Source organism: Sinohyriopsis cumingii, chromosome 11 (genome assembly GCF_028554795.1).
Source record: "Sinohyriopsis cumingii isolate HCF-2022 chromosome 11, ASM2855479v2, whole genome shotgun sequence".
Taxonomy (NCBI): Eukaryota; Metazoa; Mollusca; class Bivalvia; order Unionida; family Unionidae; genus Sinohyriopsis; species Sinohyriopsis cumingii.
Genome location: NC_142971.1, coordinates 2469935 through 2483222, shown reverse-complemented (window position 1 = coordinate 2483222; position 13288 = coordinate 2469935).

Here is a 13288-nt window from a genome sequence, read left to right as displayed (position 1 = left end):
CCACGAATGAAACTTACACGAGTCAACACCTGGCAATATTGGACCGTATATATAAGCGTAAATTCACACCCAATTTAGGGATTCTTTCACTCCTGTATTTTGAGAAATAAATAATTATTATTAATTATGCAAAACTGGTTTTTTGTTTTTTTTGCTATTTCTTGTTGCGGAGTTTAAGTCTCTGCAGCAGTAACACGGGACTGATGGCAAAAGGAAAAGATCAATGAGTAAAATGCTGCACTGGCGACAGATGTAATTGTGATTGAGATTTTTTCCATTTGCTTTGTATTTATACACAGTAGTCGGTACTTCAAAGGTTATCAGTTTTCTATGAAGGTTCAGCAAAACTATTATATTTGTATATGTAAAAAAAACCCAAAACAACAGAAGGATTAGCCATTCAATTAATTGTATCTGTTCTATTCACGTCTTCAGAAGTCGGTCAGTTGTAGGTATAGTTAGGTAGCATGACTGACAGTATCGCAGCATACAGTACTCAGCCCAGATGTCAGCATAAGCAGATTATGATGTAACAATGCACTGTAAAGATAGGGTTGTCAATAAGAACAAAGGATCGTTTGTGTAACAGATTGATTCCAATGCATTGCTTAGTCAATTTTATGGCTTCCTTTCGTTCTGGCTTTAATTTTATTCAGTCCAAATCCATGATTGTATGTACAAATTAAATAACCAAAAAGTATGTCACCAAAAAAATCGCCAGATGGGATATTTTTGTCGCCAATAAGGAAAAAAAATCGCAATTTGCGAAACTGGCGAAGCCCAGGACGATCCCTGAATGAACGTGTGAAATAATTCCAATCAAGGCCTAAAAAAGATGAAATTATTTTACTTATATCATAATTTTCATTTTGAAATGAATACTTGTATCTGATCTCGCAACAATTTCATTGTAGACTTTATATTTTATTCTCCTCCAATTTCCATTGCAGCTCTCTGCTATGCGTGGATTCAAAGCAAAGAATGCATCTACTTGCTTTTTGTCTGAATTTTTTTAGTTAAAAAGACTTGTGTAATTAAATTTATGTTAAAAATACTAAAGCTCTTTATCCAAACATTAGAGACAAGGACAGCTTATGTTCACCAATGTTATATATATATATATACACACACAGTCTGACCCTACTATGACATGGTAGTTGGGAGCCATAGAACTCAACTGTATTATACACTCTGTGTGTGTGTATATATATATATATATATATATATATATATATATATATATATATATATATATATATATAAAAACAAAATTCTCTCTACAGATAGAAAAATACCAAATATTGTAGACGTTTATCATTCTGTGAAATATGCATACTTGTTAAATTTAAGTTGCAAATGACCATTTACAATGATGTTTTACTTACACATCATCTATTAAAAGTTTTATACCATCAGATTATCTAGAATGTGGCGTGTGTATGAGTAGAAGCAATGGGTTCAATTATATATACTTTAATGTAAATGCTATATTAAAGTATTATTAGCTCAACATATTAATTTCATTTTTCTAGAATGACACTTGATAGTGAAGCGTATATTGCTTACTAGGCACCACATCTGTCACGAGGTTTGTGTGGAAGTAATCCATTACCTTAACTTCATCATCAGGCATCCACATTACTTTCTTGGCTGTAACACAATTATGATAAATATACATGTGTGGTTCCAGTTAATTGTGTTAATTATTTAAGTAAGTAACACCATAATGGCTTTTTTAAATCATCCAAAAATTGTTAAATTGGATAGATTTATTCAGTGTCTTTCAGCGTTGGAGCGAAAACATTCATAGTTAAATATCATTCAACCATGAACAACAATGGAAACTTTCTCAGATGGTTCCTCATAATGACACTAAATGTTTGGGCATGCAGAAATTCAAATTTTTAATAAAATAACTACATGCTGACCTATTAATGACATGCAAGGCTATTTTACCTGATAAAACGTACAGAAAACCTGAATTATTCTTGGTGTGGGGCAGTGATACTATGGTTACAGAACTTGCAGGATTGAGATTGCCCTCATCAAGTGCTTCAAAAAATCTGCCAACTTTACATAATTCCATGTACATGTAACTTAAGGGTGTGGTATAAATGTTATTCAACACTTCCTCTGAGTGAGGGGGCCCCGAGTGGCCGAGTGGTCTAAAGCGCTCTTCCTTATGGATCACTGCCATCTCACTTCTGTCTGCGTGGGTTCGAGTCCAGGGCTCAGCTAACGTGAGTACGTGGGAAAGCCTGCCGGTAGCTTCTCGTGGGTCGGTGGTTCTTCCCTGGGTTTTCCAGGGTTCTTCTTCCACCAGTTATACTGGCCGCCATGTATAGCCTATCTTGTGCTGAAAATGGCGTTAAACCCTAGAACAGCAACAGCAACATTCCTTTGAGTGACCCATGTGCTGTAGAAAAGTGACCCTCTCTGCTCTGCTGACATCGAGCAATGCATAGTATGTAGAGGCCCTATGTCTAACAGATGTTGCTGTAACTTTGCTCGGCTGATTTAGATTGGCAGCCTTGGTGATTTTATGGACTGCGTCCCATCCTCTACAGTGTTCCATGGATCCTGGGTGTTTGTAAATAGGTAGGGGTTGTTTTTTGCCACTCCAGCATCCTCTCTGATTTCAATTATCTTGTTTATAGCAGCTACTATATTATTTGGTATCAGGATGTTTCCATTTTAAAATTTGTTAAAATCTCTGTCTCGAATGAACTGAGTTTTATCAGAAAGGTGTGCTTTTGTTTTTGCCTTGATGTATTTCATGTCTTGCTTAGAAACAGGTGATGTTGTTTCCTCTCTCGCATGGCAGTTTGAAGTGCCTGTAAAAATACTTTTTGTTGTAAAAAAAACTACAATAAGTGCACATGGCCAGCTCCCCATCTCCTTGATTTCTCGCTTATTAATGACTTATTTGACTTCATTCGTTGCCATATGCCTCTGCTCTTGCTTTAAGAAGCAGTTTTTCAGTTTAAACTGAATTTAAGAGGAGGCTTAAATAGATAATGGGATTGGTATTGCTCATCTGATTTACACTGGTATAAAAGGCAAACGCCCCAATATGACACTGGCCTCAGACTGAAAGACATCTATGTCATGATAATTTACAACTATTTTGGTAGAAAGTGGTGCTAGCAGACAGGTTGTTGAACAGTATTGCAACTCTGAATAACTTCAGCTGGACTAGATTGTAAAATAGTATCTTATGTACTAATATAATCTGTGTGCATGATAGGATTATCACATCATATTAACTATTACTGAAGAATCTTGTTAGATATTTACAATGTAGATCTGAAATTTTTGTTGAAATGGATTGGTGGTAGGAGGTGAGTTGCCATGCAATATGGCCAGACACTAACACAAAGAAAGGCTTGCTTATTATTTTATCCTTACATTCATATTGCTATCATTCTTGTACAGAATCCAGTCTGGATCTATCATGATGTCATCAAAATGTTCAGAAATCTGTTTAAAATAAATAAGAAGAGATAAAGATGACATTCTAATCTCAGACTTGCCTAAGTAATTATGAAAATCTGAAAGTAACTAACCGATGTAATGGCACAATATTTATGAACAAGGACTATTTGAGAGTAGTTCAGTGTTTCAAATAATATTTTCAATGGATAATCTGAGACCCAGTTTTAAACCCCATTGATAAAAAAATCATAAGAAATATGACATTATGATGAATAAAACAGGATTAGGGGTCATTTTTAAGTTTTTTGGGAACAAAGAGTTACATGGTAATTTTATATTACTTCATAAACTCTGTCGAGCTAAAGCAACATTTTTACATCTGAGATTTGATTAAAAGTAGAAGTCAATTCATTGGATAAACATAGCAAATAAAAGCATCACATTGTTATTCTTCTAACACAAATATTGATGATATATGGTGATATGGTACATACTCAAAACCAAGATTTGGTGCAAATTAAGAATAATGAATTATGGCCGAAAGATTTGTTAATGCCGAAACATTTCAATCGTTGTTATAAAAACAAGTTCTATGCCCAAACTAAAATATTTATGCCATTTCGTATGTTATTACATAACACCTCATTCATACATTTCAGATACTGCTAACAGTACAATGGGGATGTAATTGAAAAGAACTTAGAATATACAGATTTGATTGGGTACATCCACAAACACCAATGATGTAGATGAAAATAACTAGACATTTTCCAGTATAATTGTGAAACACAGAAATATGGATGGAAAATTCTTAAGATTAAATGGCGATGTAATAGGACTTGATTTGTTAATACTGATGCCATATTTCTGTCTGAAAGAGAGAATAGCAATACCAATTTTCTTACCATGTCACTTTTCACAGAGTCCATTACAATATCTAGATTTGACACCTGAAAAAAAAAATCATAAGGAATGATATAATTTAAGAATGTGTTTGATTTAGTTGATAAGACTTTAGATAAACAAGTAAGTCCCTTCTGAATATCAAACTGCAGGAATAGTATATGGTAAAGTGAAGGGGAATAAACATTTACAAGCTGATAGAATGATTTTTCTTGGAATTTCAGCACTGAGTACGTTCGTTACTTATGCAGCAGTTCATGAAAAATTGGGGAACATAAAATATAGAGTAATATACATACATAGATCTAGCCACCTCAGCTCAATGTCACTTAAGTATGATTGCTAATTAAGGCAACTTGTTTGACCTTGGATGTGTCCCATCATAATGTTACAGCTGGATGTGTCCCATCATAATGTTAAAGGTCCGAGGTCTTGGATTTTTTAAAATATAAAATTGTATTTTCTTTAACAAAATTTTAGCTGTATCTTACTGATTTTACTCTTTTGGCCCATATATTGTATTCCTTTTTGAAATACCTAAACCTATTTGAAACAATATAGCCAATGATGTACTGTTGTGTCATTAACCTTTTACACAAATGTGATCTCTGTCATCCTTCTCTCACTTCATGAAGAGACTTTGGCAAAACTGCTTTATTATTAAATAGGCAAGAATTGCTTGTATAAAAATAGATGGACAAGACATTTACCACTCATAAATGTTTGATGGAGATGTAAATTTTAAAGCCCCACAGACCCCATAGACAACTGGCAGACCTGACCTGACAAAAATGTGTATTCCGATTAGTTAAATGTTCAGTTTCCAACTAACGCTAGTGTTAATTTCTCTTCATCTTACCTGATCAGTGGCTTCAGCACCATTTTCTTTGTTACATATCATTGCATCACCAGGGAAAATGACTTTCGAAGCTCTGTATATTAAGTGCATTTGCCCATTAATAACAATAACTTCTCTGTACACATTAGCATTGTTAATGTTCTTCTGAATGCGGCAGCCAAACTGTCTTGATAATGTTGAGTCAATGCTACAATAAGCATCAAATGTGCTACAAATGATAAGGCAGTTCTTTTTAGTATGATATGAAAAAAAAGAGAAATAAATAAGAATATATTCAAGATGGCCATCACGGTTGTGGTTTTGGATATCACAACGGCATAATTTTCATTTAGGATCAAGTAGACATTATAAGAAATCTTTTACAGAAACACCCATGTCATTATAACCACTAAAGTGTGCAAAAAAGGTCACAATATCCAATCTTTTTTGTAAGAATGAGTTACTTTAATTTAGATGTGTCTAGGTAAATATTTTCACTAATGTATGCATTTGAGGGAGTAATTAACAAATATGTGTTTTTACAAAATACAAAAGCCTTTGAGTTGGGTCAGAGTTGTCTTATATTTAAGCTAATTTTGTCCAGATGTATCTGCATAAAAACTTCATTGGAAAGCAGATAACAAGTTGTAAAATAATGTCTCCCTTAAAACTGTTGTAATGGACATAATCTATTCATGCCATCACCCGTAAGAATAAAATACATTAGCTATGGTAGCATACAAATATAGAAAATAGCTGGATTTCAATTAGTGCAGTGCATATGCCTCCAATTAAGAACACATAAAAGAACAAAACATAATAAAATAACTGATGTTTCTTTCAAAATAAAAAATACCAACAAACATAATCAAAGGGAGTATTCTATATTTTTAAGGTACCAAATGGGAAGGGGAGGTGTACATTGACAGGCTACTTCCAGCTGGTTTGTTCATCACATGTTACTTACTTAGATTATCAATGTTTATAGCACACGACCTGAAAAATAAAATATTAGGAAAAACAAAGCATCATGTCAGAAAAATATAAACATTTTTTTTATATACTCATCTTTATTAATACCAATGAAATATTTTAGTTTCAATGCCACTTTTAATAGTGACACATATGGATATAAGCAAACTGATGATAATACATTCAAAAAATAAATTATATACTTTAATAATTATAATAATGATGAAATAGAGTTTTGGGGTCAATATTACAAATGGAGGCATAAGACAGAATTAGTAAAAAAAAAAAAATGTTGAGTTTTATTATATTTATTTGAATAAAGTATTTCATTTCACAAGCTTTACTATATTTATTTGCATAAAGTATTTCATTTCACAATCATGAAAAGAATCAATCCCGTCCCAGGAAAAAACCCATTTAAATCCAAGATATTGATGGAGTAAAGTATAAAAATGTTTATCATAATACTTATCTGACAGTGCTATGGATGGAACGGCATCTGATTCAATGTTTCTTCAACCAACATCTGCAATAAAGGAGCACTGATTGTAATTGAATTTAAAAATAATGAAAGCCAGTATGCAATATGCTAATGTGACTGAAAAATATAAATAGCCACTAAGTAAAAAGTACATCCTTTCATGTGCAGACAATCTTAAACACTATGCTGTAAGTAAGACAAATACATAAATTTGACATTTAACATTATATAAAAAAAATGAACAGTAAAAGTTGTTGTTGTTGTTGTTATAGTAGGGTTTAACGCCATTTTTCAGCACGCGATAGGCTATACATGGCGGCCAGTATTAATGGTGGAGGAAGAACCCAGGAAAACCCCGGAAAGAACCACCGACCCACGAGAAGCTACTGGCAAGCTTTCTCACATATCCACATTGGCTGATCCGAGAATCGAACCCACTCACCAGACAGAGGTGAGATGGCAGTGATCCGTAACGAAGAGCGCTTTAGACCACTAGGGCACTCGGGGCCCCAACAGTAAAAGTAGTCCAGTTATTATGCACATCATACAAAGTGTGCACAGCACGAATTTTTGGGTTCATGCTTCATTGAATATTAAAAAATAAATGGCCAATTCTTATAATTAAATTCAACTGCATAAATAAATAGACTCATATTTTTATAACATTCTTTTATTTATTCATATTTTGAATTTCACTCATTAAGGCACAATAATTACAGAACAGTGAATCCCAGTGATATATTTACAACTAATCAGAGAAAGTTTTCAAGCTCACTGGCTTTTATAAATTATCTAATACTACACCTAACAAGTGACTGCATAGCTCAGATGGTTACAGCTGTGTCAATAATACGAATGTCCTGGGTTTGAGTCCCCCTGTAATCAGATTATTGTTTTCTTCATTTTAATATAAAGACTAAATTTTAAATTTCCATATTTTAATGGTATAATGATTTCAAATAACTGATTAATACACACACAAACCGAAGAATTTCTCATGGTACCATCATGTCTTAACAAGATATGTAAGCAGATGATGCTTATTTTTTCTTTTAAAGTTTATATTACTTGTAGCATTAGCAAAGACATCTCTTTTTTTATAAACAATGTCCAGCGCTCTTAATTAAAATCTTATGTAAGAAATATGACTTAATCATCCCATATTCTAAATATAGTCTTCAATCATCATTATGTACAGAAAAATAGTACAGGCAGGCATGGCTTAAAAAAAGTTGGGTTCATATGGGTATGAACGAAACAAAATTAAAAAGGGATTTTTTATTTTTAAAACATTGTATATAATATATTCTATGTACTTGAAGTGATGGGCTAAACCAGCTAAGTTAGATGCAGATTAAATTATTCATGTACTGGACAAAAACCTGTCTCAATTGCATGCACAAATTGATTTTGGAACTTTATTTACTTTTGTGCATGTGTCTGATTTGGATTTTTAAAATGGCTTTAACAATTTTTCAGTCATATCACTATGATGTCAGCAGTGTGGCAATTTATAGTGATGTCTAGCACTGGGGCATCATGCCGCAAACATGTGGAATCATGTCCCACCTAGTCACATTAACCTGTTAATGCTAAGCGCCAACCCAGCCAGCTGCTAATACCGTTTTTTGAACAAGTCATTGGTAGGCCTGGACCAGGGTTGTAACCCACAACTTACTGCATCTAACACAGATGTCACAACCACTTAGATTACTGGAGTGGTTCAATGTAAAACAAAATTTAACCCTGGGGTTCAAAAAGTACAAGCATAGTCAAGAAAAATAGGGATGGTCAGCCAAACATATTTTTATATTTTTTGTGGCAAATCTATTGCAAGAAATATTACTGATTACAAGCATTTGTCTTAAATGTAAATAATGTATGAATTTATTTCATTATCTTTTCAAATAAACATCACCAAATTTACATATATGTAAACACTGATTAAGATATTTAGAAGCGAGTCAAAGTCAAGTTGACAGTAATTACTTTTCATGTTACTGGTTAAATGTTAATGCTTCCCTGAATATCACATAAATAAAAAAAAGTAAAGTAACTTTAAAAATGGCTGTCTATGTAGTAATATAACAAGTAAATATTATGTAAAAAAAGCTGTTACATAAAAACATGTAAATACCATAGTATCCCTTTTAATTTTATTAAGACTGTTATTCTATGCAAAGTCTTTGAATGTAAACTTTAATGCTCATTTACTGTTTTTCTGCTTCAATTACCATCACTTTATTTAAAACTCCAAAACTACCGGTGAGTGTAAAAGCATATAAGTATGCAAAGTCTCCATGTCATTAAAAACATTATTATTAACTAAAAGAGTTCAAATAATGTATGTTAACCTAATGAATACATGTAAAATTACCTAAATACACACAACATTATATAAGATGGAGAAGAAAGAAATAAAAAACAGACCTCATTATGAATCAGATTTAAGTATTCTGAATCCTGGTGGGTCCTTCTTCTGAGTCACCCATTCAATTATTACATAATCATTAGCAGCAATCATACCATAGACCGAGCTGTGGAAATGGAAATAATAATAATAATAATCATAATAATACTTTTCAATATGGATATCATTTGTAAGTGTACAAATGTATCATGTTCATATGCAGTGTATTTTAGCCATAAGACTTAAAAGAGCAGTGTAGAAGCTATACATTATAAATAATTTTAAATGATAAGAGTACATAGATTACAGTAATGTAATTGCAAATTAATAAAAATGCTGAATCAGCTAGCGCTTAAAAGATTTCTAAACTAACATTTGAGACAATAACTGTAGTATATACATGAAACCACACGCCTTCACACCATAGTATATCCTAATTTCACTGTTGTTGATAAAACATTACTGCAGCTATGCACTGATGGCAAAATTAAAGCATAAAAGTCAATAAATGAATAAGCTAGACCCTTCTTTCCAACCAAATCGGCACAGCCAAGAACATATATGATGCTATGCATGAAATGTGGATGCATCTATTTTTAGAATGAGGGACTTTCCTAATAATTTTGATATATGTGTTACAAAAGGCTTGACACATGGTTCCGGCAGGAGAAAGACATTATCCTTCATCTTACAAGTGTCTCATTTTGTCATCACTGTATTTCTCAAAATAAACATTGGAAAACCTAAGGAATAATTTTCAACAAGTTTTAGTTATAAATATTTAGTTTTAAAGGACAAACAGCAGGCTTGAAGGATTTTTCTTCGCTAGCAAAGACAATGGTCTAAAAGAATAAAAACCAAGTCAATCGCCTACTCAAATTAGTCAGATAGTGTTATTTGATTGGCTGAATGATAGGAATAATGCCACTGAGGCATGCTATCGGGCAAAGTGGGTGACTAAGTTGCCTAAAAAAAATGTAAACTTTACCTTCTTCTGTTAGGAAAACGACTTCGCCTGTGATTTTTTACAGGTACATTGATGATCATCCTTTTTGAGATGCTCTCTTCACTTAGACGGGTTAGTTCCAGTGTTATAGCTCAGTGCAAAGTGAAGGCATCAAGCCATCAAATAGCTGGTGTTGATATCAATTATGCCAACAAACAAATTCTTACAGATTCACAGGCATGTGGGTTTTTTAAAGGTGCTTTACCGTTAATCATTTCATGAGTAAGTTTCTATCATTTGATGATAAAAAACATACAAACTTGTGTTGTGAAACTTAAACTTAGTAAACAGCAATTTGTGTTTTAAGAATAAAATTGGTAACTTGAACATTTTAACTGCTGCATGTACAGTATTATCTTCAAAAATCATTTTGGAACTCTTAAGTGAACCTGTCATGTGGAATCAATGGTGGACATCGATGTGTCGGGGAAGTACCACTTTGTTAGACTGTCTCTTTTTGTAAACCACTGGGCAAATATATTCAGGAAAATATACAATTCATAGAAAGCAGTCTAAATATTATTGTATTGAATACTTAGCTTTATCATGCAATTATGTCTGTCTGAAACACATCGGACAATGCTCTATGTTGTGGAATTCAAGAGATGAAGTATGGTCAAGCTTGTTTTCTAAGTTCACGAATTTCTGTGAAAAAAAAAAAAAAAAAGCAAAGCAAATATTATTGAACTAATTCCTAATATAGACAAATAATTAAACTTTACATTTGCAATCATATCAAAGGACTGTCGTAACCATAACAAAGTTATAAAGTGAGCGGTTACATTAAGAAAACCCCTCTTTCTATAGATACTAAAATAGGTGACTTGCATGTCGGCTATGACGATTCATTTGAAAAAAGGATCTAGTTCATTCACATACTGAATTTATTTCTTCAATGTGTTGTCTATGAACAGTTACGGTAAAGTTTTATCAGGACAAAGAAATTTGGACGAACAGTATGATCTGAAAGATGTGTGTATTTACTCTAATGTACATGGTACACGGGTTGTTTCAAACAAGTTTAGAAATCTTTTTAAATGCCATTTTATAATGAACTTTCAGAAAGTAATAGTAAAAAAATCATGATTATGGGTAGTTGATTAGCATTGGTACTAACTTGAAATTACAATATTGTAATCTAGTTACTCAGATAAAATTCATTACAATGTATAACTTCTGTTGTTTTCTTTTTAAGTCATATTGCCAAAGTATAGTTATAGATGATAGTTTATAAACATGCACCAAATGTATTTATAAATGAAACAGAACTTTAAAAAATTTCTTCTTCACAATAAAGTATTGCTAAAAAAAACAATGATAAATGCAGATATGCATACTGGGAGAAAGATGGCATAATTCAAATAAGAGAATAAAACACATCCACACACCCATATATATATATATATATATATATATATATATATATATATATATATATATATATATATATATATATATATATTGTGCGTGACTCGCTCTGCTCCCACTTCTCCCTGTTCGTGTCCCACTTCTCCCTGTTCAGCTCTCACTTATCCTGTTTCTGTCCAAAAGGAAAAGTCCATTCTCCCTAAAATTCAAGTTTAGCTTGACAACTGGAGATAACTCACAAAATGTTCTACATGAAAATAAATTATTGCTTAAAACCAATGTTAAATCTAAATATGCATACTGGGAGATAGAGGGCATAATTAACATAAGAGAACGATAACAACACACAAAAGCAGATACAGTAGAACCTGTCTTGAAAGACAATCCCATCTATCAAACAATAATGGTCTCTCAAGATATGTGGTCTCTCATAACAGGTCAAAACACTATAATCAATAAAACTGTACATGGAGATCCTAGTTTCTCAAAACAGATTTTCTCTCATAGCAGTAGTCTCTCAAGACAAGTTTTACTGTATACATATATATATATATATATATATATATATATATATATATATATATATATATATATATATATATATATATATTGCATCTTTTGCTTTGTTCCCACTTCTCCCTGTTCAGCTCTCACTTCTCCCTGTTTAGCTCCCACTTCTCCCTCTTATGTCCAAAAGAAGAAGTCACGTATCCCTAAAATTCAAGTCTAACTTGACCCGTGTCATGTTGAAATTATCAATAACCAGCCACTTGCTAGTTTTGTTAAAATAATCAACTGATAGGATTGCATGATTATGGTTTTAGTATTTATCTACATATTAATAGTAATGTTATTCATTAAATATGGCATGCTTCACTGCTTTCTTTTGCATTGTATTATTATCAATGTCAGAAATCAATCTTCACCTTACAGGGCTTCTTGAATTCCAATTGTAGCATTATTTCCTACATTTCTGACTTACATAATTATATTCTATGTTTAATCTTTATCACATAATATTTTGACAAATGCATTCTATGAATTGTATATTTTTCCTTAAGTTATCTGCCCATTAGGTAAAAAAGGAATTAAATTAAGTAAAAAATACCCCAAGACAATCTAATCAAGATGTACTTCCTAGATACAGCGATATCTGCCCTTATTGCCACATGACAGGTTGTTTTTGTTGTAAGGTTTAATGCCATTTTTCAGCACATGATAGGCTATACATGGCAGCCAGTATTAATGGTGGAGGAAAATCCCAGGAAAACCCCGGAAACAACCACCGATCCGCGAGAAGCAAATGGCAAGCTTTCTCACATACCCACATTAGCTGAAGCCACATGACAGGTTTATTTACTGTGTCAAACTGATTTTATGAAGAACACAGCAGTTAAAATAACTCCAAACAATCCGAGAGCCCTTTGCTAATTTTGAAACAAATTTTTATATACATATAGATGTTAATTTGGAAACAAAAACTGCTATCTTTTCAGTAAAATATAACTTGTGGAAATCAGACCATGATAACTTACTCTAGGTGGGGTTTATGGTCAGTGTATTGCAGCACATGCCTGTGATTGTGCCAGTCTTTGATTGTTGGCGCAATTGATATCAACACCATTTATCTGATATATGCAATGCTTATTGCCTTGAGGTATGATGCAACAAGACAACTACACAGGAAATACCTGGCTAAGTAGAGGAAGCACATCTACAGTCAGACACTACTGTCACTTGATGTAAAGTTGAACAATCACAGGGCAAAGTTGTTTTTGCTTGACTAAAAGAAAAAGCTGAACTTACCATTTTTTTTTATACTTAGTCACCCACTTCGCCTGGTAGCATGGGTCCTGAATTATGCAAAAATCTTCC